Genomic DNA, 7,500 nt, shown 5'->3' with positions numbered 1-7,500 from the left:
TATGGGCACGTCCTTTGTTGCTGTTGTTGGGCACTGGCTTTTTTGTTGTTCTTTTCTTCGTTATCTCGCCGAGCCGTTTCTTCCTTCGTTCGCGTCCAGTAGGCCTATTGAGGCTTCCCTGGCGCTCTCTTGGCAGCTGCTTCAGTTTTAGCTCCTATCATGTCATCGATTTTTCATATTTTGTTTACTAATCTCATTTCAATAATGGATGTGCGATAACTGGATGTCTCGATATACTTTTTGATAAATGTTAAGATTTAAAGATTTGAAGGTAGACCACATTCGTTTACAATAGAAAAAAAATCCCGTAATAGCAACACTTCATTTAAAATGTTTTCCCCTATCTTTGTAAAGCATAATTTTATATATATATATTTATTATATTTTATGCTAAAATACCCACTCTTTCAAACTAGGTTATATATGGTGAGACTGATGATATCAGCAACTTACACAAGATAGTAATAGGCAAAGTAATTGAAGAAGCAACTTGGAACATCTAAGTATTTTCGCTAAAAGTAACTGTCACAAACTCTATGGACACAATGCACCGTGTTTCATAAAAGTGGGTTCTTTGGTGTAACATCTAAAATGATATAATAAAATATGCCATAACCATAACGTGGCCAGTATATTCCACACTGAGAAAAGTTCGCAGAATTTTTTCATTATATTCAGAATTCTCACAAAGTCAAGGTGAGGGAGTAGTTTCTTGCAACTCACAAGAAGCTCTTTGAACCCTGAAAAACACCACACCCAAATTGTACACTTTCAGGATATCATAAAAGTTCGAATTTAGAAAAGGTAAAAGATCAAGTACAAGTCATTCCGTTACTGTGACTTTGAGAATTCTTATACGTGTATAGGGAGGAATTCTTGAAGGTATATAGAGAGTAATCCTTGCAAGTATTTAGAGAGGAATTCTTGCAACTAAATAGAGAGAATTCTTGCAACTAAATAGTTAGAATTCTTGCAACTAAATAGAGAGGAATTCTTGCAACTAAATAGAGAGGAATCCTTGCAACTAAAGAGAGAGGAATCCTTGCAACTAAATAGAGAGGAATTCTTGCAACTAAATAGAGAGGAATTCTTGCAACTGAATAGAGAGGAATTCTTGCAACTAAATAGAGAGGAATTCTTGCAACTAAATAGAGAGGAATCCTTGCAACTAAATAGAGAGGAATTCTTGCAACTAAATAGAGAGGAATTCTTGCAACTAAATAGAGAGGAATTCTTGCAACTAAATAGAGAGGAATTCTTGCAACTAAATAGAGAGGAATTCTTGCAACTAAATAGAGAGGAATTCTTGCAACTAAATAGAGAGGAATCCTTGCAACTAAATAGAGAGGAATTCTTGCAACTAAATAGAGCTAAACAGAGAGGAATTCTTGCAACTAAATAGAGAGGAATTCTTGCAACTAAATAGAGAGAATTCTTGCAACTAAATGGAGAGAATTCTTGCAACTAAATAGAGAGAATTCTTGCAACTAAATAGAGAGGAATTCTTGCAACTAAACAGAGAGGAATTCTTGCAACTAAATAGAGAGGAATTCTTGCAACTAAATAGAGAGGAATTCTTGCAACTAAATAGAGAGGAATCCTTGCAACTAAATAGAGAGAATTCTTGCAACTAAATAGAGAGGAATTCTTGCAACTAAATAGAGAGGAATTCTTGCAACTAAATAGAGAGGAATTCTTACAACTAAATAGAGAGGAATTCTTGCAACTAAATAGAGAGGAATTCTTGCAACTAAATAGAGAGGAATTCTTGCAACTAAATAGAGAGGAATTCTTGCAACTAAATAGAGAGGAATTCTTGCAACTAAATAGAGAGGAATTCTTGCAACTAAATAGAGAGAATTCTTGCAACTAAATAGAGAGGAATTCTTGCAACTAAATAGAGAGGAATTCTTGCAACTAAATAGAGAGGAATTCTTGCAACTAAATAGAGAGGAATTCTTGCAACTAAACAGAGAGGAATTCTTGCAACTAAATAGAGAGGAAATCTTGCAACTAAATAGAGAGGAAATCTTGCAACTAAATAGAGAGGAATTCTTGCAACTAAATAGAGAGGAATTCTTGCAACTAAATAGAGAAGAATTCTTGCAACTAAATAGAGAGAATTCTTGCAACTAAATAGAGAGGAATTCTTGCAACTAAATAGAGAGGAATTCTTGCAACTAAATAGAGAGGAATTCTTGCAACTAAATAGAGAGAATTCTTGCAACTAAATAGAGAGGAATTCTTGCAACTAAATAGAGAGGAATTCTTGCAACTAAATAGAGAGGAATTCTTGCAACTAAATAGAGAGGAATTCTTGCAACTAAATAGAGAGGAATTCTTGCAACTAAATAGAGAGGAATTCTTGCTACTAAATAGAGAGGAATTCTTGCAACTAAATAGAGAGGAATTCTTGCAACTAAATAGAAAGGAATCCTTGCAACTAAATAGAGAGGAATTCTTGCAACTAAATAGAGAGGAATTCTTGCAACTAAATAGAGAGGAATTCTTGCAACTAAATAGAGAGGAATTCTTGCAACTAAATAGAGAGGAATTCTTGCAACTAAATAGAGAGGAATTCTTGCAACTAAATAGAGAGGAATTCTTGCAACTAAATAGAGAGAATTCTTGCAACTAAATAGAGAGGAATTCTTGCAACTAAATAGAGAGGAATTCTTGCAACTAAATAGAGAGGAATTCTTGCAACTAAACAGAGAGGAATTCTTGCAACTAAACAGAGAGGAATTCTTGCAACTAAATAGAGAGGAAATCTTGCAACTAAATAGAGAGGAATTCTTGCAACTAAATAGAGAGGAATTCTTGCAACTAAATAGAGAAGAATTCTTGCAACTAAATAGAGAGAATTCTTGCAACTAAATAGAGAGGAATTCTTGCAACTAAATAGAGAGGAATTCTTGCAACTAAATAGAGAGGAATTCTTGCAACTAAATAGAGAGGAATTCTTGCAACTAAATAGAGAGGAATTCTTGCAACTAAATAGAGAGGAATTCTTGCAACTAAATAGAGAGGAATTCTTGCAACTAAATAGAGAGGAATTCTTGCAACTAAATAGAGAGGAATTCTTGCAACTAAATAGAGAGGAATTCTTGCAACTAAATAGAGAGGAATTCTTGCAACTAAATAGAGAGGAATTCTTGCAACTAAATAGAGAGGAATTCTTGCAACTAAATAGAGAGGAATTCTTGCAACTAAATCGAGAGAATTCTTGCAACTAAATAGAGAGGAATCCTTGCAACTAAATCGAGAGAATTCTTGCAACTAAATAGAGAGGAATTCTTGCAACTAAATAGAGAGGAATCCTTGCAACTAAATAGAGAGGAATTCTTGCAACTAAATAGAGAGGAATTCTTGCAACTAAATAGAGAGGAATTCTTGCAACTAAATAGAGAGGAATCCTTGCATCTAAATAGAGAGGAATTCCTGTAACTAAATAGAGAGGAATTCTTGCAACTAAATAGAGGAATTCTTGCAACTAAATAGAGAGGAATCCTTGCATCTAAATAGAGAGGAATTCCTGTAACTAAATAGAGAGGAATTCTTGCAACTAAATAGAGAGGAATTCTTGCAACTAAATAGAGCTAAATAGAGAGGAATTCTTGCAACTAAATAGCGAGGAATTCTTGCAACTAAATAGAGAGGAATTCTTGCAACTAAATAGAGAGGAATTCTTGCAACTAAATAGAGAGGAATTCTTGCAACTAAATAGAGAGGAATTCTTGCAACTAAATAGAGAGGAATTCTTGCAACTAAATAGAGAGGAATTCTTGCAACTAAATAGAGAGGAATTCTTGCAACTCAATAGAGAGGAATCCTTGCAACTAAATAGAGAGGAATTCTTGCACCTAAATAGAGAGGAATTCTTGCAACTAAATAGAGGAATTCTTGCAACTAAATAGAGAGGAATTCTTGCAACTAAATAGAGAGGAATTCTTGCAACTAAATAGAGAGGAATTCTTGCAACTAAATAGAGAGGAATTCTTGCAACTAAATAGAGAGGAATTCTTGCAACTAAATAGAGAGAATTCTTGTAACTAAATAGAGAGGAATTCTTGCAACTAAATAGAGAGGAATTCTTGCAACTAAATAGAGAGGAATTCTTGCAACTAAATAGAGAGGAATTCTTGCAACTAAATAGAGAGAATTCTTGCAACTAAACAGAGAGGAATCCTTGCAACTAAATAGAGAGGAATTCTTGCAACTAAATAGAGAGGAATTCTTGCAACTAAATAGAGAGGAATTCTTGCCACTAAATAGAGAGGAATTCTTGCAACTAAATAGAGAGGAATTCTTGCAACTAAACAGAGAGGAATTCTTGCAACTAAATAGAGAGGAATTCTTGCAACTAAATTGAGAGAATTCTTGCAACTAAAGAGAGAGGAATTCTTGCAACCAAATAGAGAGGAATCCTTGCAAGTAAAGAGAGAGAAATCTTGCAACTCAATAGAGAGGAATTCTTGCAACTAAATAGAGAGAATTCTTGCAACTCAATAGAGAGGAATTCTTGCAACTAAATAGAGAGGAATCCTTGCAACTAAATAGAGAGGAATTCTTGCAACTAAATAGAGAGGAATTATTGCAACTAAATAGAGAGGAATTCTTGCAACTAAATAGAGAGGAATTCTTGCAACTAAAGAGAGAGGAATTCTTGCAACTAAATAGAGAGGAATCCTTGCAACTAAATAGAGAGGAATTCTTGCAACTAAATAGAGAGGAATTCTTGCAACTAAATAGAGAGGAATTCTTGCACCTAATAGAGAGGAATTCTTGCAACTAAATAGAGAGGAATTCGTGCAACTAAATAGAGAAGAATTCTTGCAACTAAATAGAGAGGAATTCTTGCAACTAAATAGAGAGGAATTCTTGCAACTAAATAGAGAGGAATTCTTGCAACTAAAGAGAGAGGAATTCTTGCAACTAAATAGAGAGGAATTCTTGCAACTAAATAGAGAGGAATTCTTGCAACTAAATAGAGAGGAATTCTTGCAACTAAATAGAGAGGAATTCTTGCAACTAAATAGAGAGGAATTCTTGCAACTAAATAGAGAGGAATTCTTGCAACTAAAGAGAGAGGAATTCTTGCAACTAAATAGAGAGGAATCCTTGCAACTAAATAGAGAGGAATTCTTGCAACTAAATAGAGAGGAATCCTTGCAACTAAATAGAGAGAATTCTTGCACCTAATAGAGAGGAATTATTGCAACTAAATAGAGAGGAATTCTTGCAACTAAATAGAGAGGAATTCTTGCAACTAAATAGAGAGGAATTCTTGCAACTAAATAGAGAGGAATTCTTGCACCTAATAGAGAGGAATTCTTGCAACTAAATAGACAGGAATTCGTGCAACTAAATAGAGAGGAATTCTTGCAACTAAATAGAGAGGAATTCTTGCAACTAAATAGAGAGAATTCTTGCAACTAAATAGAGAGGAATCCTTGCAACTAAATAGAGAGGAATTCTTGCAACTAAATAGACAGGAATTCTTGCAACTAAATAGAGAGGAATTCTTGCAACTAAATAGAGAGAATTCTTGCAACTAAATAGAGAGGAATTCTTGCAACTAAATAGAGAGGAATTCTTGCAACTAAATAGAGAGAATTCTTGCAACTAAATAGAGAGGAATTCTTGCAACTAAATAGAGAGGAATTCTTGCAACTAAATTGAGAGGAATTCTTGCTACTAAATAGAGAGGAATTCTTGCAACTAAATAGAGAGGAATTTTTGCAACTAAATAGAGAGGAATCCTTGCAACTAAATAGAGAGGAATTCTTGCAACTAAATAGAGAGAATTCTTGCAACTAAATAGAGAGGAATTCTTGCAACTAAATAGAGAGGAATTCTTGCAACTAAATAGAGAGAATTCTTGCAACTAAATAGAGAGGAATTCTTGCAACTAAATAGAGAGGAATTCTTGCAACTAAATAGAGAGGAATTCTTGCAACTAAATAGAGAGGAATTCTTGCAACTAAATAGAGAGGAATTCTTGCAACTAAATAGAGATAATTCTTGCAACTAAATAGAGAGGAATTCTTGCAACTAAATAGAGAGGAATTCTTGCACCTAAATAGAGAGGAATTCTTGCAACTAAATAGAGAGGAATTCTTGCAACTAAATAGAGAGGAATCCTTGCAACTAAATAGAGAGGAATTCTTACAACTAAATATAGAGGAATTCTTGCAACTAAATAGAGAAGAATTCTTGCAACTAAATAGAGAGGAATTCTTGCAACTAAATAGAGAGGAATTCTTGCAACTAAATAGAGAGGAATTCTTGCAACTAAATAGAGAGGAATTCTTGCAACTAAATAGAGAGAATTCTTGCAACTAAATAGAGAGGAATTCTTGCAACTAAATAGAGAGGAATTCTTGCAACTAAATAGAGAGGAATTCTTGCAACTAAATAGACAGGAATTCTTGCAACTAAATAGAGAGGAATTCTTGCAACTAAATAGAGAGAATTCTTGCAACTAAATAGAGAGGAATTCTTGCAACTAAATAGAGAGGAATTCTTGCAACTAAATAGAGAGGAATCCTTGCAACTAAATAGAGAGGAATTCTTGCAACTAAATAGAGAGGAATTCTTGCAACTAAATTGAGAGGAATTCTTGCTACTAAATAGAGAGGAATTCTTGCAACTAAATAGAGAGGAATTTTTGCAACTAAATAGAGAGGAATCCTTGCAACTAAATAGAGAGGAATTCTTGCAACTAAATAGAGAGGAATTTTTGCAACTAAATAGAGAGGAATCCTTGCAACTAAATAGAGAGAATTCTTGCAACTAAATAGAGAGGAATTCTTGCAACTAAATAGAGAGGAATTCTTGCAACTAAATAGAGAGAATTCTTGCAACTAAATAGAGAGGAATTCTTGCAACTAAATAGAGAGGAATTCTTGCAACTAAATAGAGAGGAATTCTTGCAACTAAATAGAGAGGAATTCTTGCAACTAAATAGAGAGGAATTCTTGCAACTAAATAGAGATAATTCTTGCAACTAAATAGAGAGGAATTCTTGCAACTAAATAGAGAGGAATTCTTGCACCTAAATAGAGAGGAATTCTTGCAACTAAATAGAGAGGAATTCTTGCAACTAAATAGAGAGGAATCCTTGCAACTAAATAGAGAGGAATCCTTGCAACTAAATAGAGAGAATTCTTGCAACTAAATAGAGAGGAATTCTTGCAACTAAATAGAGAGGAATCCTTGCAACTAAATAGAGAGGAATTCTTGCAACTAAATAGAGAGGAATTCTTGCAACTAAATAGAGAGGAATTCTTGCAACTAAATAGAGAGGAATCCTTGCAACTAAATAGAGAGGAATTCTTGCAACTAAATAGAGAGGAATCCTTGCAACTAAATAGAGAGGAATTCTCGTAACTAAATAGAGAGGAATTCTTGCAACTAAATAGAGAGGAATTCTTGCAACTAAATAGAGAGTAATCCTTGCAAGTATATAGAGAGGAATTCTTGCAACTAAATAGAGAG

Source organism: Penaeus vannamei, chromosome 18, assembly GCF_042767895.1.
Source record: "Penaeus vannamei isolate JL-2024 chromosome 18, ASM4276789v1, whole genome shotgun sequence".
Lineage (NCBI taxonomy): Eukaryota > Metazoa > Arthropoda > Malacostraca > Decapoda > Penaeidae > Penaeus > Penaeus vannamei.
Note: the sequence above shows the minus strand (reverse complement) of the source record.